At 41.6% G+C, this 25,596-nt stretch overlaps 1 protein-coding gene across 8 annotated transcripts in view; it reads left to right on the forward strand.

Moving 5' to 3' along the window:
- GRIA4 (glutamate ionotropic receptor AMPA type subunit 4) overlaps positions 1-25,596 on the forward strand; it is a 2,450,678-nt gene that overhangs the window by 1,659,670 nt on the left and 765,412 nt on the right. The gene's annotated exons all lie outside the window — the stretch shown is intronic.

Genomic DNA, 25,596 nt, shown 5'->3' on the forward strand with positions numbered 1-25,596 from the left:
CACTTGCATTAACCTGCTAATAGCTGCATTAATGCCACATGTAATGTCACAGTCTAATCATTAGTTCTGAAAAAACATAAGCCAAGGCTCATTCTGAGTATTGCAGAATTATTCAAATACCACATTTTTTGACCATCTGATTTAAATTAGTGCAGTGGAAAGGCCTACTATTGTGAAAAATATTCCCTTTTTTAGGGAAACAAAGCAGACAGAGACTGACAAATTTTAGATTAGCAAAATATAAATGGCTGGCTGACACAATGAAATGCAATACTAGTCAAAATCTGAAGAGATGAACAGCAAGCAACTGCAACCAAATGCATGAGGAATGGTGCCGTTTTCTTTTAGAGAAAAAGAAAATAGTGTGGTATTATATATGACAGGCTGATTGGAACTTCTAAAGACAATGTTTGTTTGAGATCAAAGCTATTCATTTTTTTTTTTTTTTTTGAGGTTTGGCAAAAGTCAGCCAGAAGTGGCAGTTGGGTGTTTTGCATGCAGCTGAAGTGAAAATCTTCTGCATATTGGTCACTGCTGCAGTAGCCTTAGCTATATGGGTTATACCCTGCAAAGGTTATAACAGCCGGCCAGCTTCTAAAGATTCAGGGCATATTTCACACCCCCAAACTGACAAGCAGCTGAAGCTGAGCTGACTAAAAGACATGTTTGGGCACGATGCCCTATAGAGCTTCACTGCCGCTGTAGAGTATGTTCCTCTGAGGCTTGTGAGGATCGATGGACAGCTTCTGCTTTCCTTAGCTGGGTAGATAAGGTCTCTTTTGAGAAAAATCTTCTTTTTTCTTCTTTTTTTACTGATGTTTTCTTACATTTCTCTTCAGGAAAGTTATTTTAAAGCTAGAAGTGTTGTGTTTTAATGGAGTGTCTCAAGACTGTAACATACTTTTAAAAGGAGCACTTGTTGTTTCTATCAGTTTAAAAGTAATGCCATCTAACTGATAAACTATTTTCTGTGGAGAAATTGTGTTTATTTTAAGGCTGTGGAGCTGCTATAGTGTTTGAAAGTACTTTTTGCTCATTTTCTTCTGTCAAAAAAGTTACTTTTGTGGCTTGGTAGTTTTACTGGCATAATTGCTTGCATTCTCCAGGATAGAGGCACCATTTTTGATTTGACCATGGAACAGGCTGTCACTTCCACAGTCAGTCCTTCCTCAAGCCACAAAAAGAAAAACTTAAGCAAACAGCTTTTGCCACCACAGCAGACTAGCAGTTTGCTTCAACTGCAGCTGGGTGACTGCTGTGTCCATTTGCTGCACCTCAGACCATTCATCTTTTACCCTGGATCCCTCTGGTTTAGCACCTACAGCCACCATGGATAGGGGTTAGCCATGTCCTCTGTGGCTATTGGATCCGCTTAGTGAGCAAGGGAGAACCACTCTTGTCGATCTTGAGAGGGGGAACAGAAGGTTTCCCTGTTCTTTCAAAATGCTGTGCCCATCCCTGGGGAAGCAGCAGTTGCCATTAGTAATATGGTTGAACCCATTTTTCCTGTCAAAAAGAAACAGTAAACCAAGCATGTATCTACTCCTCTACAAATGTCTTTGGATAAGAGTAGTTTACTGGGACTGGCTCGGAGTTTGATTCAGGCTATTAATCCTACTTGTACAGTAGTTTCTGGTAAAAGAAAGAGGGATGTCTCCTTTCCTGAAGAGATTCAAGATTCTGAATCTGAACAGGAATATGCAGGAACAGATTCAGGGTTTTATCTTCAGATTTCTGATTCAGACTTAGACGAGTGTTTTCTTTCTGATTCTCCTTGTAGGGGGAATGTCCAAGTGTTTTCAATGGAAGAACACTGAGGTTTCTCAATCCTGCAAAAAATACTGTGTTGTTGCAGAAGGATGTTCCAGAACCTACACTCATTCCCCCTGCTTTTCTGCTTTAGAGGATGTGTGCATAACTGCCTGTAATTTTCCTGATAGCCAATCCTCAGTTTCTCAAATTTTTGTACACTATCCCCAAACCTTGCCCAGCAGTGATAGTCTTAGTTTATGCCTCTGCTGGTTAGCACTTAGTTAATTCCAATCCTACTCTTTCTAATAAGGGCTGGGAAATTATTGCTAAGTATGGGAAAAAGTGTATACTTTTGCAACTTTAAATTTCATAATTTTAAATTGTCAGGCTCATCTGTTAAAATTTATTCTACATATTGTGAAAGTATGAGGAATGTTTTTATCTATAGTTTCTTCTTGTGAAGAAAAATCTGCTTTAAATAACTTAGTTTCTTCTATTGCACAGGTCACTACTCATTCTTTGCAGTGTGTGTATGGCTCTGCTGACACCTCTTCTAGGGCTATTTCCACTGGTATAGTTTTACGGAGGTTTGAATTGATGCATTCTCAGAACCCTCCAGGTGATGCTAAAATGAAATTTTTCAAATCTCCCTTCCATAGAGATTTAGTGTTTAGCCCATCTGCTGCAGAGGTGATCAAAAAGTGTGATGAAAGGGGCAAGATGATCCAGAGAATCTCTAAGATTTCTTAGCTCTCCTTTTCCAAATCGTCCAATGGATTCTGTTTCTCCTCATCCAATTTCGACAAAAAACAGGATAAACAGTCTCAACAGAATTCAGGTAAGCAGACATTTAAGAAGTGTCAAGGGGTTCTAAAAGGAAGTCTCAAACCTCCCAAAACTAAGAACAGTCCAACAAGTCTGAATGACTACTCAAGAGACCTTGTGATCCCCCTCCCACCCTGGCCATCTTTCTCTTCCAGAAAGTCTAAAATTCCATTTTTCTCTTTAGCAACAGATTGTTTCAGACAAATGGGCTCTAAAAACATTCATCAGGATTACAGATGGCAGTGGGAGGAAGTTCCTCCTTTCCAGGAGGTCATTCCTCATCCTGCAGATAAGACGCTTTTGTTTCCACCTGCTCATCACATGCTGTCCCAAGGAGTGATAGAACCAGTTCCTTCTTCCCAAGTGGGGAAGGTTTTTTTTTTCAAGGATGTTTATAGTCCTAAAGAAAGAAAACTCTTGGAGACCAGTTCTTGATCTTTCTTTCCTAAACCTATTCGTGAAAGTGCCCAAATTTAAAGTGATGTCACTTTACAACCTGCTGCCTCTTCTTCGTTTTTCAAGTTTCCTGGTAACATTAGACTCAAAATATGCTTATCATCACACACCTATTCATCAGGACTTCAGGTGTTTCTTAAAGTTTTGTGTGTCTAGATCACATTATCAGTTCTCTGCCTTACCCTTTGGACTATCCACTGCCCAAAGAGTGTTCACAAAGTGTCTAGGTCTATCTTTGCAGAGTCTTTTGCAAAATGTTAAGAATCTCTCTCTTGGGTGAGAGATCTCTTATACAAGCTCTGGGATTCCAGAAAAACAATCAAAAGTCTTTCTTGACTCCCTCCCAAATGATTATGTTCTTGGGATGTCAACTAGACACCTCAGTTCAAAGAGCTTTTCTTCCACAGGAAAAGAAAGATCTCTGTTTATATATATTTCTAAGTTTTTTCACTCAGACTTCAATCACTGCATAGGAATACCTCCAAATTTTGGGTTTCATGGTATCTATGATTCTCCTGATACCCCTAGCAAGACTCCACACGAGAAAGATAGAGTGATATTTTAAATCTATTTGGTTCCATCAACACCCTTTATCTTTTCAGATCTCAGTACTTTGGTTTGACAGAAGAGAAATCACTTGGTACAGACAACACATATTTTTAAATCAAGGTCTCCCCATCTCCCTCACTACTCCAAAGCAGTCAGTCACCACAAATGCATCAGACTTTGCTCAGAGTGCAGTTTCAGGAGAGATAAAACATGAGAGGGTGTGGGACACCAAGGACAAATGCAAGCATTTAAATAACAAAGACATGCTTGCCTGATCAAGGCACTGAATTCTTTGAACCATCTTTTGTCCCCAGGACCTCTTCAAGAAGTTACAGACAATAATGCAGTCATGTGGTACATCAACAGGCAAGGGGAAACCAGGTAGTACTCCCTTTGCAGACAAGCCATGGTAGCTTGGGATATAGCTTCACAGCCACCATTTCACTCTACAGGCATCCTATATTCCGTCAGAGCAAAATTTTGTGGCAGACAAACTGAGCAGGACATGTACAAACCCTTACGAGTGGAAACTAGATCTGGGGGTTTCCAAGATTTGGTCCATCTGTGGGGAGCTCCTCTAGCAGACCTCTTTATCTCCTCTCTGAACAATCAACTTGCAAAGGTCTGCTCCAGGACTCCATGCAAGAAGTCCTGGAAGACAGATGGCTTTTCTTTTCTATGGACAGGAATGTTCCTGTATGCCTTTCCACCCTTTCCCCTAATACCAGGGCATTTCTAAAATTTCAGAAGGAGTCCTCCAAGATCATTGTGGTGACTCCCTTCTGGCCCAGGCAACCATGGATCTCCCTTCTATTGAAAATGTCCAGGAGCAATTACCACAAGCTTCCTGACAGAATAGATATACTCACACAAGAACAGAGGTGTTTGATACACCCCAACATGAATCATCTTCAGTTGACTGCCTAGATGGCAGGGTTTTAATTCCTTTTAGGCACCCAATTTGTGAGGATGTGAAGCAGGTACTAATGAAAAAAGAAAGCATCCTACTAGAAAATCATATATTAGCTAATGGAAAAGATTTTCTAGTTAGTGTCAGCAATGTAACTAGCACCCATTCAAGGCTAGTTGTTCTCTGATTTTACAATATTTGTGCATTATTATCCTATGGCCTTTTTTATTCCTCTGTCAAGGTTCATTTATCAGTCATTTTAGCATGTCTGCCTATGGATCCTTCTCTTTCAAGGCAGTCAGGTGTCAAAATGTTCTTGAAAGGGGTTTTATATAAGAGGCCTCCAAGTAAACTGGTGGCCTCTCCTTGGGATCTTAATTTTGTATTAAAGAAGCTAACACTTGCTTCATTTGAACCAGCTAATCTGGCTAATTTGAGGGTCTTAACATGGAACATTGTTTTATTGATTGTTTTGACCTCTGCAGGAAGGGTATCTGAGTTGCAAGCAATTATGGTGAGTCAGTCTTACCTCATTTTCCACAAGGACAGAGTTTCTTTGAGAACTAATCCTTCTTTTATGTCTAAAGTAGTATCCAGGTTTACTTTAAATCAGACTATCTATCTCTCCATTTTCTTTCCTGAATCTAAAAATTAGGAGGAAAGAATATTCCATACCCTGGATATCAACAGCCAACTCAGGTACTATCTTGATGGAACTAAACCTTGAGATCATCAAATCGATTGTTCATTTCTTATGAAGGTAAAAAGAAGGGACAGCTGGTGCCAAAACAGACTATTTCCAAATGGTTGTCTAAGACTATTACCTTCCGTTATACTCACCATGACAAATCTATTCCAGGCAGGGTCAAGCTTCGATCTACAAGGAACTTGGCTTCTTCTATGACTTTTTGGAAATAGCTGGATTCTAGAAGTACTCTAGAAGCTGATACTTGGTCCTCTGCACATACTTTTACAAAGCACTATAAACTGGATTTTTTTTTCTAGGCCTAGATCATGCTTTGCTAAGACCATTCTCCATGGGCTTCTGGACTCCTCTCCTTTCACCTCCCAAATATATTTAGCTATGGTAATCTACCCATATAGCTAATGCTACTGCAGCAGTGATCAAATTGACAAACATAGAACAGTTGTGTAAGATGAACTTACCATAACAATAGATGTTCGAATGATCACTGCTGCAGCAGTCACTCCCTCCATCCACATTGTTTTTTGCTGTGTTTTTTATGCCGCTGTCTGGACATTTAGTTTTTGTTGTTGCTAGCACTGTTCTTTCAGGGCTCAGCCTCCCTCTCTTTGCTGGCAGGAATGCTCTGAAGGACTTCAAACACAATTTTTTTTTTTTAGTCAGCTCAGCTCAAGCTGCTTAACAGTTTGGGCATGTATAAGGTGCCCTGAAGCTTTGGAAGCTGGTTGGCTGTTATATCCTTGGCAGGATATAACACATATAGCTAAGGCTACTGCTGCAGTGATCATTTGAACATCTCCTGTTATGGTAAGTTCAACTTACACAACTGTACTTTCCTTAAACATCAATTGCCAGAAGCACAAGACACCAAGGAAGTCAGATCCAGTCATTGTTTTCCATGTGAAATCATTGCCAGTATGATTTCTAAGCATGAGTCAGGAGTGGTTTCCTTTTTTTGGGGAAGATTTCTCCTTTCTTTGAGTTGGTGTTTCCATTGAGTTGGTATATATATATATATATATATATATATATATATATATATATATATAAATTCAGACTTCTTTTAGGCGTAGTAATTAATACTGAGCTAGTAGAAAGGAAAGAAAAACTCAGACACTGAATAGATGATTAAGCTTTCGCTCTTATTCAGGTGGAAGAGCTTCATCAGAATAACCTATAGTCAACAATACTTGCATTATATATAACTAGAGTCACATGTAAACAAAAAAACAATGAACTACTTATAACTTATTAGTACAGTAACCAATAGTAAAACCAGACAATATTTAAACTGTGCCAATCATCTTAACACAATAACCATGAACATACATATGAATGACAGGGGCATGAATATTAAATAAACACTCCCTTGTGTTAGCTTATCATTGAACAAATATACAGTGTGCACACTAAATATGCATGTAGGATACATGAATATTCATATAACTGTACAAATGCTGACTCACAAGTGTGTCAAAGGTCAAGGATGGATGCAAACACATTTTGTAGAAAGAGAACAACTGTCAAAATAGAATTAAATCTTCCATTTTAAAGCGCATTTAATATTAACACTTTCATTCAGACCAGGGTACCCTAGAAAATGAAATGCCATGCACTGGGTGTACTTAGCAGTATGGAGAGAAAGGCATAGCCCAGATGACTGAAAAACTAAGCATTCTAGTGCCAGTGTACAAGAACAAAGGGATGTCCATAACTATGGATAGTACAGAAGTATCAAACTCTTGTCACACTGCATGAATGAGGGTAATTGATAAATTAATGTGCAGAGTAGTAGAAAGTAAGATGGGAGAGATTGGAGATGAGCAGTTTAGATTCAGATCCAGCTCAACCAACCCAATGTTTGCAGTGAGACAGATGAGGAAAGAGTCCAACTAGGTGGTCCTAGACATGAAGAAAATATATGGCAATATCCAAATAATGCTGACTTAGACAGTCATGTGATCACTCAGAGCCCCACAAATATTGATAGAGTTAGTGCAGTTGATGTACATACAAGGACCCATCAACACAAGTACAGACAGTGTTTGGACTCACAGAGGGGTTTGCAGTGCGAATGGCTATTCACCAGGATCCAGCTCTGAGTCCAGTACTGTTCACACTGGTGATGGACTACATTAGTCAGTAAGTCAGAGGAGACAGACAATTAAAGCTGCTGTATGCAGACAATGTGGTATTGCAAGCAGACTGCAGCAAATATAGGGGACTGGAATGCAAAACCAAAGGTGCACAAGATGAAAGTGAGTACAGAAAACATTTGTCATGGTAGCAAATGGGGGAAATCAAAAGAAGCTGAAAAGTGAAATAGAAGGGAAAATGGCAGAACAGGTTTACAACTTCAAGTAACTGAGAGGGTTGGTTAAGAGGAATAGAAGTTTGAAAGAGAAGGTCAAATGTCGAGTCAGAGGGACTGCACCCAATTAGCACAGACTGTCACGAGTAGTCTGACAGAAAATACCCAAGAAGATGAAAAGTAAGATATACAAAACAGTAGGGCGACAAGTACAGCTGTATGGTACAGAAACCTGGGCAATGATGGCAGAGCAGATGAAGATGCTAGAGGTGATGGAGATGGAGTGCCTGATATGGATGGTAACATGCACACTGTAGGGCAAATGAAGAAATGAGGACATGAGAGTAGAAGTCAAAGTAACTCCAACTGCACAGAAGGTCAAAGAGACCAAATTATGGTGGTTTAGGCACATGAACAAGAAAACAGAAGATGACATGGTGAAGAAAATCTGGGAGAGACAGGAAGAAGGCAAAAGAAAACAAGGTATCCAGCAAAGATCTGGATGGATTGCATGAGAGAAGACCTGTAACAGTCAGGTGAATCGGTCAAAGAAGACAGAACAGTGACATTGAATCGAGAGACAGCTATAGTTGATGTAAAACCCCACCCCATTTAGAAAATAGGAAAAATGGGCTGATGATGATGATGATATATGGCAAGATCACACAACAGATACAGTTTTTTTGTTGTTGCTATACACTAAGAAGAAATAGCTATAACAAGGTCAGACAAGCAAGGCTCTGTGGTGTGGGAGACAAATTCTTGACCGCAACCAAAGCAACTGGTGGAGCAGAGTGCTGGAGGAGTGAAAACACATGGCCTGCTCACCTCTCTTGAGGGTTTGAAGGGGTTGTTTAGACTTGAAGACACACATAATGCTGACTTCCTGATGGAGACCAGGAAAGCTCACTGCTCATGTCTCGGGGGGTGGGAAGTGGTGCCGGGTAGGAACATCCTTGCTGAAGTGAAGGGATGTCCTCCACTGTCATCACTTTACATGCTATTTTCCTAGGCCTCATTAGGTGCTCCACTGTCATCACTTTACATACTATTTTCCTAGGCCTCATTAGGTGCTCCACTGTCATCACTTTACATACTATTTTCCTAGGCTTCATTAGGTTCATAGGTTCATAGGTTCATACTAGGCTATCTGCCCTAGGGCATTTATAAGCCTAGCCAGAGTGTGTTTGGCTTTCGCCACCCATTTTAAAATAATTTTGCTATGCCCTTTTTCGAGGTTAGTATACTATGCCTCTGTCTAACAGTGACACAGAAGTGATACCCGGGGTAAACCTACGATCTCCCATCCACTCATCAAGATTCCTCTTGAAGAGAGTCAATGAGGGACTCTGCCTAACCTGGACTGGGATTTTATTCCAGAGTGAAGAGAGCCTCTGGGTTATGAATCTGTCCCTCCAGCATGTCCTATTTATTTCAGTGCTGAGGTTCAAGTCTCTCGAGCGCGTAGCTCGATGGGATTTGGATTTTCTGAGGTGCAGCATGTCCATTAATTCCGGGTTTGACATGGCTTTATACGTCAGGCACAGATCGCCTCTGAGCAGGCGGTATGCCACTGAGTAGAGCTAGAGTTTCTTTAACCGGGCAGCATATAGCATCTGTTTGAGCCCTTTGATACTCTTGGTGAGGTACTTTTGGGGTCTTTCCAGTTGCTGCAGGTGTCTGGTAAGGTACATCCCAAAAGGGGCATTGTACTCAATTATGGGCCTGATGAGGGATGAGTAAAGAGGCACGATGACCTCCCCTGATCTAGATGTGAATCCCTTCATGATTAGGTGGGCTATGTAAAACGTTTTTCTAACCACTTTGGCCACGTGGTTGTCAAATGAGAGATTGCTATCAACTTGGGTCCCCAGGTCCCTAATTACTTCTTCTGTACTTAATGGATTACCACCTATGTGGTAATTTGTGGGCACTTTGTTTTTGCCAAAGGGGATGACTATACACTTTTTGGCGTTTAGCTTGAGGCCATGGCTCTGGCACCAGTTGTCTGTTTCTATGAGGCCCTTTTGGAGTATGCTTGTGTCGGCTGGAGTGTCGATTATGGCGCCCAGTTTGCAGTCATCTGCAAACTTGGTCAGCCACAGTCCTTCTGTGTTGGCCTGTACCTCTGAGAAATATATACCGAACAAGAGAGGTCCCAGGACTGAGCCTTGTGGGATGCCACTTGTAACTGGTTTGGAGTCTGATATGGCTCCAGCAATTCTAACCATGTGGGTTCTGTCCTTGAGCCAGTTTGCAACCCATCTAGTGACATAGGGGTTTATATTTAAGCTGGTGAGCTTATGTATAATGCCCGAGTGGGGTATTGTATCGAAGGCTTTTGCGAGGTCCAGGTAGGCTGTGTGGACCACCTTCCCCTCGTCAATGGCCTTAGTGACTGTTTCAAAGAAATCAACCAGGTTTAAGAGGCAGGATCTGCCCTTAACAAAGCCAAACTGGGTAGGATCCAGTTTCTGTAGGTCCCCAATATCTTTATTTATGAGGTCCATGTTGATTCTTTCCATAGCTTTGCAGACCAAGCTAGTCAGGCTTATGGGGCGATAGTTTCCAGGATCCGTTGAGGGACCACTGTTGCTGTACGCCACTCTTTGGGTACATATCCTGTAGTAAGGCTGAGACTGAACAGTAGTTTTATGTTTGGGTTTAGCTCTTCTTGGAGTTCATGTAGGACGCAGCCCGGGACATCATCTGGTCCCACTGATGCTGTGTTTTTTGCTTTGGAGAGGGCAGCTCTTACCTGAGCATCTGAAATGTCAGGGGGGCAGCACTCTGCTGGGATAGATATTTGCCCTTTTGGTGGGGGTTTGCACTGAACCTGTCAGCTAGGATGTTGGCAACGTCTGTGGGTTCGGTGTATTTTTTGTCATTTTGGACTAATTCTGAGCATATCTGGGAATTCCCACCCAGGTTCCTAACATAACTAAAGAAAGCCTTGTGATTATCCTTAGTGTCCTGTACAATTTTTCTCTCGAAGCTGGCCTTAGACGATTTTATGAGTGCCCGTAGTTTTTTGCTAATACTGATCAGAGATGCCTTCCCTTTTTGGGATTTTGCTCTATCATGTAGTAGCTTCCTCCTTCTATTGTATAGTTTGTTTATGGCTGGGGTCCACCAGACAGGACGTCTGCCTTTGGAGGATTGGGACTTGGTTTTATTTGGGATTGCATGATCCATGCATTCCTGAAGGTGTTCATTGAATGCATTTATAAAGGATTCTGCGGTCTGGGCCGTATTTTCCACAGGCCCGGGGGCTTTGAAGGATTCCACCTCAGTTTTGAGGAGTGTGAAATTTGCATTAGAGAAGTTTTTCACTGTGGTTTTCAGGGCAGGGGGTGGAGTCGGGATGTGAATATCCAGTGAGATTAGTTTATGGTCTGATCTTACCAGTGAGGGATACACTTCTGGTCTGGAGCATAGAGTCCCCATGTTGGTGATGATCAGGTCCAGTATGTTTTCCCCTCTTGTGGGAGTGATAACAAGTTGTTCCATAGCATTTGAATTTATAAATTCTAGGAACCTTTGGGCTAGGGTGGTGGAGCTAGAGTAATGCTCCCAGTCTATGCTTGGGTAGTTGAAGTCGCCCAATATAATGGTGTTTGGAGAGACCTTCATATTTTCCAGTGTTCTCAGGAAGGCCGAGTGGGGTTCCTGGGTTTGGGAGGGTGGTCTGTAGCAGGCTATAAACTGGAAGGCAGTTTTACCCACTGTTAGTTGCACATGGATAGTCTCTGATGCTTCGTGCTGTGCCACCAACCTGGAGGTGTGGGTATCTTTGACGAATATTGATACTCCCCTCCTTTTGTGGTTCAGTCCAAGTTTTGGGGCCGAAAAGCATGGTATGAGGTATAACCTGGTAGTGCTGGGGTGCTCTCGGGAGCCTTGAACCAGGTTTCTGTTACTACACAGATATCGATGTTCTCCATGCTAAGGAGAGTTTCGAGTGCATGCATCTTGAGGTTTAGACTTCTGGTGTTGAGTAGCATTACTCTTAGTTTCTTATCCCTTGTGATACCTATGGAGGTGGTTTGTCTTTTGAGCCTTGCCTAAAAAAGGCACTATGGGGGTAGCAAGAGCCTTTGCCAATATCCGAAAGCCCAGGGGTGACAGGTACAAGCCGTCCCTAGCGAAGCATCGTGGCTTGTCGAGCATGTCATCCCAGGCTGACAGGCATTGGATCCCCTTTGAATGACACCAATACTTAAGCCAATTGTTAAAATTGATCATCTTGTCTTCATATTGTGGCATCATTCTTGGTGAGGGTAAGATGCTACTCAAGGTCAGGGTCATACCAGCCTGGGCTACATGCTCAGAGAGCTCCTCTATGTCTCTTTTCATGTAGTCCAGGGAGGTACGTCTCAGGTCATTCACACCAGCATGGACAATGACTGAGTCATATTTGTACTTGCCTTGGAGTGACCTGAGTGCTTGTGTTATGTGGCGGATCCTAGCACCCGACAGGCAGCTCACCGTGACATTCTCCTTGTTCAGCCTGGTGAGCGGGACGTCAGTGTGCCTGATGATAGAGTTACCTATTACAAGTGTATCAGGTGTGTTGTTTAGCCTTAAGGGTTGTGACTGTTCGGCACACTGGCTTTGTGAGCTATGTGTTGTACGTGTTTTGTTTTGGGGTAGCGGTTGCTTGGGTGTCTGCTTTGGAGGTCTCTGCTGCTTAGGCAGATTTTTATTTAGAGCCTCCGAGTATGTTTTTGTGTGTTTATGTGTTTGGTTTGCTGTCGTGGTAGGTCTATGTGAGACTGGAATTGTAGTGAGTGTGGTTTCCTTCTCCTCCTGACTGGTTACGCCAGTACTGAGTTGAGAGAGCTTAGCCTCCAGTATGGCTATATGGTTACATCTCTCACATGTGTTGAAATTTGTTGGGAGGAGGAGAGGGTTGTCTGTGTACATGAGGCAGTTGTAACATTGCCTCAAGATTCCCAGATTCACTAGCTGGACCGGAGAGGAGAATGACAACTGACCTTTGGACATGCTAGAATAGTATTGGGAATTCCTTTATAATTGAAAAAAAAAAGGGCTAATGGGGAACAAGGTACTCAAGGGGAGTTTGTGAGGGTGTAGTGCTTTTAATTTTTTAGTGCTGACTTATATAATTGCTTTAGTCGGCAAGTGCCAGGTAACTTAAATGCAATGTGTTACAGGTAACTTAAATGCAAAAACGACAAACAGTAACTTTCTTTTAAGTGAAACAAGGAAATAAGTACAGTAAGCAATGCAGATATCACTAGGGATCCGCAGAAGCACTGAAAAACTGCTTTTTAGGTGGAATTAGCGTTTCAGGGAAATAACAAGCAAACAAACAACAAGCATACAAACAAAGCTAGATTCAGCAGGCCTGGATCTAGTCTATGCTACAGCAAACAAGGTGTACCAATTTCAGTAAGAAACAGTTCAAATATGCAGGCACTATAAGCCTTTAACCAGAAATTCCCAGCTCAGAAGGGCAGAGTCCAGCCTCTCCTCCCACAAGAGTGCAGACCACGAACCTTCTTAATGTAAAATAACTGGCCTGAAGCCCAAGTGCTTAAACCAGAACTAATATACTTTTAGAATAACAGACACTGAGCCCTCAATCAGCAGTTCCCAACTTAGAAGGATGTAAGCTACCTGTCCTGCCACCACAGTGCAGGCCACAAACCTTCCTAATGTAAAACAACTGGTCTGAAGCCCAAGTGCTTAATCCAAAAGACTTAGAATTATAGCTACACTTTAATCAAGTTACTACCAAGCAGTAAGAAATACAATTGAATACTTTAAAGAATGCCTGGATTAGTGCTCAAATTATACAAGCAAAGCTAGATTCAGCAGGCCTGGATCTAATCTATGCTACAGCAAACAAGGTGTACCAATTTCAGTAAGAAGCAGTTCAAATATGCAGGCACTATAAGCCTTTAACCAGAAATTCCCAGCTCAGAAGAGCAGAGTCCAGCCTCTCCTGCATGCATAAAGGACAGGGAAATTAAATTAGAAGACCTCTAATCACACCTGCTGGTTGTCTGAATGATGACCCCTTGGTGATGGTGAACAAAAGGGCTGATTGTCAGTGAAGGAGGCTGATGACTGACAGACAGCAGGGGCAAAGAGTGCAAAAAATGACAGGTTCAGGCAATACGTTAATAGAACCACACAAATATATGATTGACTACATTACAACTGAAAGCCAATTTCTACTCTCAAAAACCTTTCAAAGTCTTCTTAGGTTACCTATATGGAACATAGACTGAGCTATGGACCAGTGAGTAAAAGCAATATAAATAAAATAATGCACAAAGTAAATCCTCTGCTGTCCTTCTGGTCTTTACTTCCATTCTTGGCCAATATCTGTTTTCTGCTCATGCTTTCCTCCATTTGGATGTACCTCATAATACTAATATGGGGGAGATATTTCCTAAGGCTGTGATTGGTACTTCCATTGTAAAATGAACTGTGGAAGGATATGTGACCATTGAATCAGAGCAAAGGTGCATTCCAGTCATGAAATGAGACTGCCACAAGACTTTTCTTTACATCTGAAAACCTTTAAAACAACTGCAGTGCAATATACTTTATGAGGAAGTATGAGACCAACTGTTTAGCATCTTAGGTTGTGCTTTACAACACTACAGATGCCATTTAAAGGAGATGTATGGACATAAAGTTATGCCATTTGAAGATACAATCCTTTATATTCAAGAATGCATGTCCTTTGCTATATTGTTAATTGGTGTAGAGTTGAAATGACCTATGTGCTTTCCACTAGAATTTTATTTTGTTACCCCTTTATTGTTTAACAATCCTGTCAATACACACACACACACACACACACACACACACACACACACACACACACACGCACACACACGCACACACACACACACACACACACACACACACACAGACACACAAACACAGACGCACACACACTCATGCACGAGGGTGCACAAACACACATACACACACACACACACACACACACACACACACACACACACACACACAAATATAGGCGCACGCGCAAGCGCGCACACAGACACACTCACACTCTCCACAAAAACACAGACTTTTCCCCTTCATTAATTTTGTGAGATGCCAGCACCAACACCCCATGTATAAGCTGCTTTGCACATTTTACATTTTCCCAGTTAGGGTCGCCACAGTGGATCACCTGTCCGCTCATGATTGGCAGTGGAGTTTTACAGTATCGAGTTTCCAGCTCGGCGCCCAACCTTTCACAGAAGGCACACACACACACACACACACACACACACACACACACACACACACACACACACACACACACACACACACACACACACACACACACTCACACCTAGGGCCAATTTAGAGTGTCCAATCCACCTGCAGCATGTCTTTGGGATGTGGGAGGAAACCAGAGCACCCGGAGGAAACCCACGCGACCACAGGGAGGACATGCAGACTCTGCACAGAAAGCACCCCAGCTGAGGATCAAACTGGAGAACCTCTTGCTGTGAGGCGACAATGCTAACCACTGCACCACCATGGCCACCCAAAGGGCATTAAGGCTACTGCTGCCTAAAATCCTACCCCTTCTAATAGAGATTCTAGAGCCTTGGACAGATGGGATAAGAAGGTGTACACTTCTGCTACTTTGGCCATTATTGGCCATTAGGGCTTTATATTGCCAGTTTCATATGTTAAAGTACCAGCAGCATATTATGGGACTACTTAAACAGAAAATGATGTTGATTCCTGACTGTGCTGAACACAAAGAATTACAGGATTTAATGCATTCTGCTGAACAAGTTGGTAAATATACTTTGCAATGTGGTTTTGACTCTTTAGAAGTATCTTACAGGGCTGCTGTCACTGGGTCTGTACTTAGAAGGCATGCTTGGCTTAAGGAGCAAAACTTGCCAGATCATGTTAAAGCTAAATTACTGGATGCTCCCTTAAACCAAGACCGCCTGTTTGGCAACAAAGCAGAAGAAGTCCTCAAAAAGATGGAGGAAAACTGTTAAAGATTCCTGCAAGTACAGCCTCCCAGATTTAGTAGGCATTGGCCTTCAAAGAATTGTTCCTTTCCAGTCTCTTCCAGGCCTTCTCAGTCCAAACCCAGGAACAGCAGACCACTTATGTTACAGTCTCAGGCTACACACAGGCCTAAGCAGTGGGGGGCTCCCACTTCCAAAGCAGGAAGTAGTAAGACACCCTCCTACAGAAAAATATCACAATGACTTAACCTTAACCCTTCCAAGCCCTGCTCAACTGCATGCTTCCTTAGGAGGAAAGCTCACCCTGCAAGCAAAAAACTGAGAACTCATTACCCAGGATAAATGGGTTTTAAATATAGTTTTCCAAGCATACAGATTCCACTTCCACACTCTACCAACCCCAAACGGTTAGCCAGACCTACCCCCAAATCAGTGGGCAGAGGCTCAACAGCAGGTTCTCTCTCTTCTAAGTATCAGGGCTATTCAACCTGTCCCAACAGAAGAAAGGGGACAAGGTTTTTATTCAAGACTTTTCCTGGTACCCAGACATCCTGGACCTCTCTATTCTAAATGTCTTTTTGGTAATCCCAAAATTCAAAATGCTAACACTTCAACAGCTGCTTCCTATGCTAGGCAAAGATGCCTGGTTGGCAAGCTTAGACTTAAAGGAAGCTTACCTGCACATTCCAATAAGGGAATCTTGCAGGAAATACCTACGCTTCAGGGCAGGCTCCATGCACTATCATTTCCCTGCACTTCCCTTTGGCTTATCTACTGTGCCCAGGGTATTCACAGAGTGTCTAGCTCCAGCCATTGCATTTTGCAGGCAGAGAAATATTCAAATATACCCATACCTGGACGATTGTCAGATTCAGGCAGAAAGCCAGGACTTGCTATTAAAACATCTGGTATTTGTAAAGAAACTTCTAACCTCACTGGGGTACACCATAAATGAAAAGAAATCTCACCTAGTACCCTGCCAACAGATTGTATTCCTGGGAGCAAGCTTAAACATAACTTCCCAGATGGCTTACCTCACTCCAGAGAAGTTTATTGGACAACCTACTTCAAACTACTGGCCACAAAGATCCAGCTATCTGCAAAGAAAATTTTGCAAGCCCTGGGGTTCATGGCCTCTTGCATTCTACTAATTCCATATGCAAGACTGCATATGAGGAAACTACAATGGTATCTAAAAAGCCTATGGTGTCAACATTCTCAGGACCTGGAATCAATGATTCCTCTCATTCCTTGTACAAAGACAGAGTTCATTTGGTGGGCAGAGGCCTGCTACCACAACAAGGGGCTCCCTTTCACTCTACCCCCTGCCACCCAAATCCTAACAACAGACGCATCAGACTATGCATGGGGGGCTCACTTGGCAGGGCAGTGCATTGAGGGCAAATGGAACCCGAGTCAAATGCACCTGCATATCAACCAAAAAGAAATGTTAGCTGTACAGAATTCCCTGACAGCCCTCAAAGACCACATCCTTCCAGGACAATTATTGGTAAAGAAAGACAACGCCACAGTTATGTGGTACATAAACAAGCAGGGGGAACCCACTCTTACCCTCTCTTCAGACTAGCCATGGCTATGTGGAACACAGCCTTGAGCTACCAAGTGCACCTACAAGCTCCATTCCTGCCAGGCAAGCTAAATTCACTGGCAGACAACCTAAGCAGAAATCTCATGGACCCACACGAATGGAAACTGGAACCAAAAAAATTCAACCTCTTGAGGAACAAATGGGGGACTCCAGAGATAGACCTCTTTGCCTCCCCTCAAAAGTACCAATTGGGCAAATTCTGCACAAGGACTTCCCACAGTCAAGCTTGGAAAGTGGATGCCCTGTCCTTTACCTGGGAAAGCCTCTCGGTTTATGCCTTTCTCCCTCTGCCTCTCCTCTCGAAGGTTCTCCTAAAGATCAAACAGGACAAGCCAAGGACAATACTGATTGCACCAGACTGGCTTTGCCAGGACTGGTACCCCCTATTGCGCAGTATGATACTGCTGGAGCCATGGCACCTACCTCAGACACCTTCCCTGCTGACCCAGCAGGTGGGCCAGATTCTGCACCCTCAGCTTCAAACCCTGAACCTTGCAGCATGGCTAATTCCTTGAGCTCTCCAATAGCATCCCACAGTAAGCAGGTGCTAGATGTCATTCAGGAAGCAAGGAGGCCTAATACTAGAAAATCCTATGCTGAAAAGTGGAAAAGATAGTGTTCCTGGAGCCAGACTCAGGGGATGGGCACAACGGTGCCCAGCTTACCTCATATTCTTCAGTACTTAGCAGAAATGCTCCACAAGGGCCTATCCTTCTCGTCAATTAAAATTCATGCCTCTACCATTTTGGCACATTATAATACTGAACCACCCCTCTTCTCTCACCCCCTGCTAAAGCAGTTCCTCAGAGGGGCTAAAAATGTAAGACCCCCCCCCAGGTGAGCCCCTACTCCAGCCTGGGACCTTAACTTCATATTGGAAAAGCTCACTCTTCCTCCATTTGAACCAGCTGCCACTGCAGAGTTGAAATTCCTTTCTTGGAAAACAGCCTCCCTTCTAGCCATCACTTCAGCAAGAAGAGTGTCTGAATTACAGGCCCTCATGGCAGTGGAGCCCTTCATTATCTTCCATGCAAACAGGGTTTCCCTCAAGACCAATCCATCCTTTATGCCCAAGGTGGTGTCTAGTGTGGGCCTAAATCAGTCCATTCATTTGTCTGCCTTTTTCCCGAATCCAAAAAACAAAGGAAAATGAATACTGCACTCTTTGGACATGCCCAGACAGCTTAGATTTTATTTGGACAGGACTAAGCCTCTGAGAAAATATGAACAGCTGCTAGCTGGCTTTGCTGCAGGGGCAGAGAGGAAGGCCATTTCAAAGCAAACCATTTCTAAATGGATAGCCCATTGCATTCATTTCTGCTATAAGCACCATGGAAAACCTACCCCTCAAGGAATAAGATCACATTCCACCAGGGCTGCATCTACCTCTACAGCCTTTCTCAGAGGAGTACCTACCAGGGGCATACTAGAAGCTGCTACCTGGAGCTCTGTACATACCTTCACCAAGCATTGCCACATGCCTATTTTTTTCTAAATCCAGAGCTGGTTTTGCCACTGCAGTCTTACAGAGCTTAATAGCTGGCCCTAATGCTCACTAACTTCCTTCTCCCTTCCTTAGCTTTGGGAATCAACCCAAATGTAATGACTGCAACAGTGAAACATGAAGGACATAGTACAGTTGTGTACACTTACCATAAATGTAGATGTTCGAGTGGATTTAATGTTACAGTCCTGGTTACCCTCCCTCCAGCCCCCTGACTTTTCTTGGCTCTACCTTTCCTTCTTGTTTTAAGCTTTCTGGTGTATTTGCTATTTGATGGAGGTGTAACATAACATATAATTGCTTCCCATTGTGGGGCACCAGACATCTGGGGCAAGAAAAACTGATGTAATGGCGTTGGCTGCATGTTTTATACTCCCGACGACCTGACATCATGGAAGAAGAGACAGCATCCAATGCAGGAATCCAAGACTCTGGTATTCAGGCCGGCTGAGGGCTACCTGCAGGCAGATTACCCAAATGTGATGACTGCAACAGTGAATACACTCGAACACCTACATTTATGGTAAGTGTACACAACTGTACTTTTTGCATTGCCGTGCGTTTTTGGAAGGATATGAAGTATAAAACTTAAATGTTTCTCATTAATAAATTACTTTAATCTTAATGACTTTCCAGAAAACCACATATTTTATAAGGAGCAGTCTATAAATATGAGGCAAAACTCTGAACATTCTGTGAAAATCTGGGCAGTTGAGAGGTATGTTAATTGTCCTTCCTAGGCCTGCACCTCCATGCTTCTGTGAAATTATTTTACTCTTTTTTTAGTATAACAGTTTGGCCTATTTCTTCCTCAGGAACCTTGACAAGATAGCAGCTGTCTGGCTTCTTGTGCCCGTTACTTGTATTATATAAGTAACTTCCAGAATATTCTGACATCTTCTTCCAGAGGGCTTCACTTTGTCTGGTTATGGCTGAGTAATCAGTCACAGTAGCAATACAATTACTGCATCCCAGTTGCAATGGGAGTCAAAACTGGCATGCATTGAGTGCACTACTGGTTAATACCTACTTGCAACCTTCTTTTCCTTTTTGTAATCCTACATGTACAGGAGGGAGTTAACAGGTTGCAAGAGGAAAATTGTCTGGACTTATTGTTTTAATTTATGTCTAGATTTCATAATGCCAATGCATCAGCTGTTCCCAAATGATGGGTACTCACAGCAGTCAACTGTACAGTGAACAGCACTTCATGATTATATCGTGTGTGTGTGTGTGTGTGTGTGTGTGTGTGTGTGTGTGTGTGTGTGTGTGTGTGTGTGTGTGTGTGTGTGTGTGTGTGTGTGTGTGTGTGTGTGTGTGTGTGTGTGTGTGTGTGTGTGTGTGTGGCATGCATTGAGTGCACTACTGGTTAATACCTACTTGCAACCTTCTTTTCCTTTTTGTAATCCTACATGTACAGGAGGGAGTTAACAGGTTGCAAGAGGAAAATTGTCTGGACTTATTGTTTTAATTTATGTCTAGATTTCATAATGCCAATGCATCAGCTGTTCCCAAATGATGGGTACTCACAGCAGTCACCTGTACAGTGAACAGCACTTCATGATTATATCGTGTGTGTGTGTGTGTGTGTGTGTGTGTGTGTGTGTGTGTGTGTGTGTGTGTGTGTGTGTGTGTGTGTGTGTGTGTGTGTGTGCGCGCGCGTGTGTGTGTGTGCATGTCGGCATGTATGTGGAGTAATATTAGCCTGTCTGACAGACTAATTTGAAACGCACTTTTGTTTCTCATTGAGTTATTGTGCTTTCAAAGCTGTAGTATTAAAGGCAACAAAGCCCAAGAATCTCTCTAAATCTATTTAACATCAAAGAGCTTTGGCAGGTGAAGTGAATTTCTGGCTGATGATAAAATGAATGGTGGCAAGGTTTTACATAGACAAGTTTAATCACAGAAAATATGCAGAGTGGATTTTTTACAGGAATGATTTACCAAAATGGTTTCAGTGAAATCGAAAATAATAGAAAGAATATATTTGCATTTAATGAATCAGGCAGTTGAAATTGTTGGTGTATGAAGAAATATGCCTTATTTATCTACATTTAAAGATTTAGTAGTTCATCAGGGTAGCTGAAGAAGTGACTAATTTTCCTACATTTCTGATATTGACTTTTGTATGCCCATTATGGCCCTGGAAAGTATAAATTATGATTGCAACAATTAGAAGGGAGCATGTCCTATGAAATAACTGGCTTACAGACATATAGTGAAATTTTCTGTATGTTAATAAAAAAGCAAATCACACCAGATAAATACAATGGATAACAGCAATGTGTGTTGAGCAGATTTGTCATTTATATTGACTTTGAAGCCTAAATAAAGTGAGGATTAAAGTACCGAAAACACTTGTGGCTATCTAATATTCTCTTTTGGTGGATTTTGCTTTATTTATTATTTTTTATATACAAACCTGCCTCACTTCCATTTTTTAGCAGTTTTCTTGAATTGCTGTTGGTGCTGTCTTTTTTAGTTGTCTTTAACAGGGGATCTATTCCTGGCACATTTTTTGATTCATTAGACTATCTGGACTAAGATTGTTAAGGCCTGCTTGATTCATTCCTTCTTTGTATTAATCTGAAATAAGAAAACATGATTTTTTAACTTGCATTCAGGACTACATATGTTTACATGGAACTTTCTTGATTGCTGAACTTTGTATCAGCTAGAATCTCACTAATGTTACATGTCTTTCTAAAACAGATGAAATAGAATGTAAAAGGACTCAAGATTCTTCAAGTCATTTTTAAAAAGGTAAAGTAGATACTGTGTCTCTTTTGGAGACATAATTCTGAAAAGCCTGCGATCTTAAGGCTATATTTTTTACATTGCCAGAACTACTAGAGCAACGCTGTCTAGTACTTCCCAAAACAAAAAGCTTCCAGTTGAGAAAATTACAACTGAAAATCGCATAGTATCACCCAGGTTTAACCTGCTCTTATTTTGCATTACAAGATTTCTTTTTAATTATTTTTCATTATTTTTGTCATATTATAGCAAGCAAGTACAGCTGTTACCTGCAATATTTATGTCTCATTTTTATTGGTCTAACCCCCAGTACCCAATGTGCATAATGCATCTACAGCTACACCCTGACCCCCCCCCCAACTTACATAATTTTCACTGGGACCAGTTGTGGATCCTGATAGTGTCCTGGGGCTCAGGTCATCTGTACTTCCATTTGGGAGGGGGAGTTTATAACCTACTAAATTCTTTTTCCAGCCCTTCCACACATGTTGATTATGTCAAAGGGCAAGTCCCCTCTTTGGGCCATGTTTCCACTTAGGCAGTATATCAACAAACTCCCTCCCAATTTGAGTGAGCATACCCATCCCTTCCCCACTGCTATGTCAGTCACCCAAGACTCTAATCGAATGCAAGTCAACTGGGCTGTAGTCAGGGCTTTATCCCTCTATGCCACCAGAGTGGCATTAAACAAATCTCTACTAAGCAAACACTACATACAGTTTTGCAGACTGTTGAGTCATACATATCACTCTGTGTACTGCTTTGCAGAAACAGACATAGTATATCCTGGTTAATACTGTCCTCATTGTACTTTGAAGTTCTATTTCCTGCCATTATCTTTAGAAGCTGCCTCCTCATACTCAAAGGGTCTATAATTTGTTTCTGTGTTTTCAGACTCTAAGTCTTATGGCCAACACATGGAGCTGGTTTAGCAGGTATGTTGTTTCAGTAAGAAGGTCACTGAAAAACTAATCACTAAAAACAAAATGAAAACTCCAGCAAAGCTAGAACTTCCACTGAGTGACCTCCCAAACCTCTTGTGTCAGAGGCACATAAGATATATGCAAATGATCCTTATGAACATCAGGTATTTCAGCTAATTAGCAATTCTGAATGTCCATGACTTGTTTCGTCGTTTTCTGGACAATTTCAGGCCAATAAAGCCAAACCCCACTAGCTGTGGATATGCATATTTCAGGCTTGTTATGACCTCATCAGAACAGCACAAGCAGAGTGTTTGACTAAGCATTAGAAACACAGGGCTGTTATACCCAGCTGATGTCCATTATCATTAGGGTCACTACAAAAATATCCCAAACAACAAACTAAAACAATAACTAAGAAGGTCACTGAAAAACCAATCAGTAAAAATTATTGGCACCCTAAGGAGAATTAGTACTTTAGTTCATAGTAAAACATTTAGAACTAGAACATTAAGCAGAAGATTATTTTTAAATAGTAGAGCCTTGGAACACTGCCGAAAGACAGTTACAAAGAAAGAATTGCTAGCATCCACATACACCGAGGCTGATATGGTATGAAGCTAGTTCTCAAACCAATTCAATAAGATCCTTCCTAATTCTGCTTAAAATAACAATTGCAGGGTCCATTTATAACTGACCATATCAAAGGCCTTCTTCAGATCACATGTAAGGGTTTCTGAGAGAGTATCTTGATGTGTTCAATGCAGCATCTGTAGCAATGATTGCACCATAACCATATTATACTCTTATCAGTAGCCTATATTTGTTCATTTATTGCATTACTTGGATTTAGACCAGGTTCTCTGTGGCCTTGGTGTATTGTTGTAGGTTAAAGAATGGCAATTATGCATCTCTGTTGAACTGCAAGTACTCAAGGACATGTAAGGATGCCTAATCAGAATTAGCTCAGAATGAAACAACACTACATCTGTGAGTATAAGTTTCTGTGTCTGTACCTTAGAGTATGTTAGTACTGATTTCAAATATGCTACTGTTTTTTTTATTGCAGGAAGTTACAGATGCAAGAGTACAGATGTGTTCACCTAAGAACACTTGCAGAGTGCCATTTCACTCAGGGTTAAGTTCCCTCTTGCTGTAGACATATTGGTTATTGTCCTTTCCACAAGTTTTTCCAGCTGTGGGTATCTGGGTCTAAATATAAATCTTTAATGTGATCTGTAAAGTTGTACTAAAACTGTAGCTTTGTCATCCAAGCCAATTTCTAGCCGCTGTCTCCAAGAAGCCATTATTTGTCATAGTTGCCATAACTGTCTTTTGCACTCATAATTTGTTGTCTATTGCAGGCATTCAGGGCCTGAGTCCAGTCATTGCTGCAAATTGCAGACTGCATCATCACTGTACTAAGTTGTTGTTAAATCACTGCAATGAAATCATTTGTGCTAAGCCGTTGTGTTGGTAGTCCGGCCATATCATTTGTACTAAATTATTGTTCAGCAACCCAAGTCATATTGTGCCGAGCTATTGTTGTGGCATCAAGCCAAGTTGATATTTGCTGATTCACTTATCTGTTAGTTGTTGCTAAACCTTTTGCTGACTTTTTATGCCCTTCTTATAGTGATACTGTACATATATAATTGTTGTTCTAGTGCTTTGACTCATTGTTCATCCTAGTGTTCCAATGTACAGATCCTACAAATTCACTTCATTCACACTCACTAGTACTCTGTATTTCATCAGGCAGTAAATATCAAGAAGTGACAGTTTACCTTACCAATTGTTGCTAGCATGTTATCATTTCCAACATTCACCTTGCACAACTATACCCACCATATCCTAGACAAACAAATAAGCCTTCTTATGCTGAGGTGCATAGAAAGTTTCTGCATTAAGCACAAAGGTCTCGTAGATGAAGATATGGCATACAGAGCACTCATGTTCTTAACAGACAACAACATAAACAGTTACTACAGAAAATACAACTGCAAGAAGGGGTCTTCCAATCTGCAGGCCAAAGCTCTTAAGGCAAAAAGGTTAAGACAGTAGATCTTGCAATGTCTGAGTCATAGGTGACACCACAGTCAGGCATACAGATGCACCACTCACTAGGCTGGGTAAAGACTTAGTGACGGTTAGCTGCTTCTCAGTTGCTAGGATCCACTGTGCCACTAGGGTCCTCAAGTCCCAAAACCATAATTACACATATGACATAGGGTATAAGTACGCAGGACTGAATGACTTGAGACATACCTTCCTGGATCAAATGAAGTGGGACATATTATAGCTATCAGAATATGCATCTGAAACTGGTGTGAAACTAGTTAGGAGCAATATTTGTTTATTTTGAAATTGTTTGTTTGTGTCTTTCGGCTTTTCCCGGTTAGGGGTCGCCACAGCAGAACTCCGGTCCGCTAATGATTGGTAGTTGATTTTTACGTACCGAGTTACCAGCCCTGACGCACAACCTTCAACGAAGGTACGCCCATTCACACATGTCTCCATGCAAAAGATGCTCTAGCTGAACTGGGGTAAATACAACACTGATTCCATTGGACCTATTTCCATCTCGGGCCAAGGGTAAACACAATAGATACATGGCATTATATACAAAAAGAAAGACAAAATGCAATACGTATACACACACACACACACACACACACACACACACACACACACACACACACACACACACACACACACACTCGCACACATATGCACTATAAACAAAGGAAATATCAGAGTTGGCTTAAGCATGAAAAGTCAATAGATAAATGACATTATATACAGAGTGACTTACAAAACACTATAAAATACATTACATATAAACTGGATATCAGAGTGGGCAAGGTGAAAGAGTTCCAGTGAAAAGCAGACTCAAACAGGTTATGAAGAGTGAAGTAGGATAGGAAGAGGTTACATTACATGACCAGAGAGAGAGAGTCAGAGGGAGAGCAGTTTCATTTTCCTTGGGTCTTGTAATGTGTTTTTAATTCTGATCAGAAAATGAGGTAAGAAGAATGATCCTTAAGAAAAGAAAGGAGGGATTTCCACAGTTTGAGACCAAGGACTAAAAAATCATTTTTTTATTATTAACAGATTTATTGCTGTTTCAAATCATGTCCATACCTCTCAAGTGAAAAAAAAAGTTGCAGAATACCCAGATTTTTGACTCATATTTTTTGTTCTTTTCTCAATAACTGTGGTTTTCTGGCAAATCATTGACAAATCATTGAGGGCTGGTCAGAAAATAATGACAGATATTTGAGTTTCTGACTTCATAACCTTCAG

Source organism: Protopterus annectens, chromosome 5.part0 (genome assembly GCF_019279795.1).
Source record: "Protopterus annectens isolate FY-2018-M chromosome 5.part0, PAN1.0, whole genome shotgun sequence".
Taxonomy (NCBI): Eukaryota; Metazoa; Chordata; order Ceratodontiformes; family Protopteridae; genus Protopterus; species Protopterus annectens.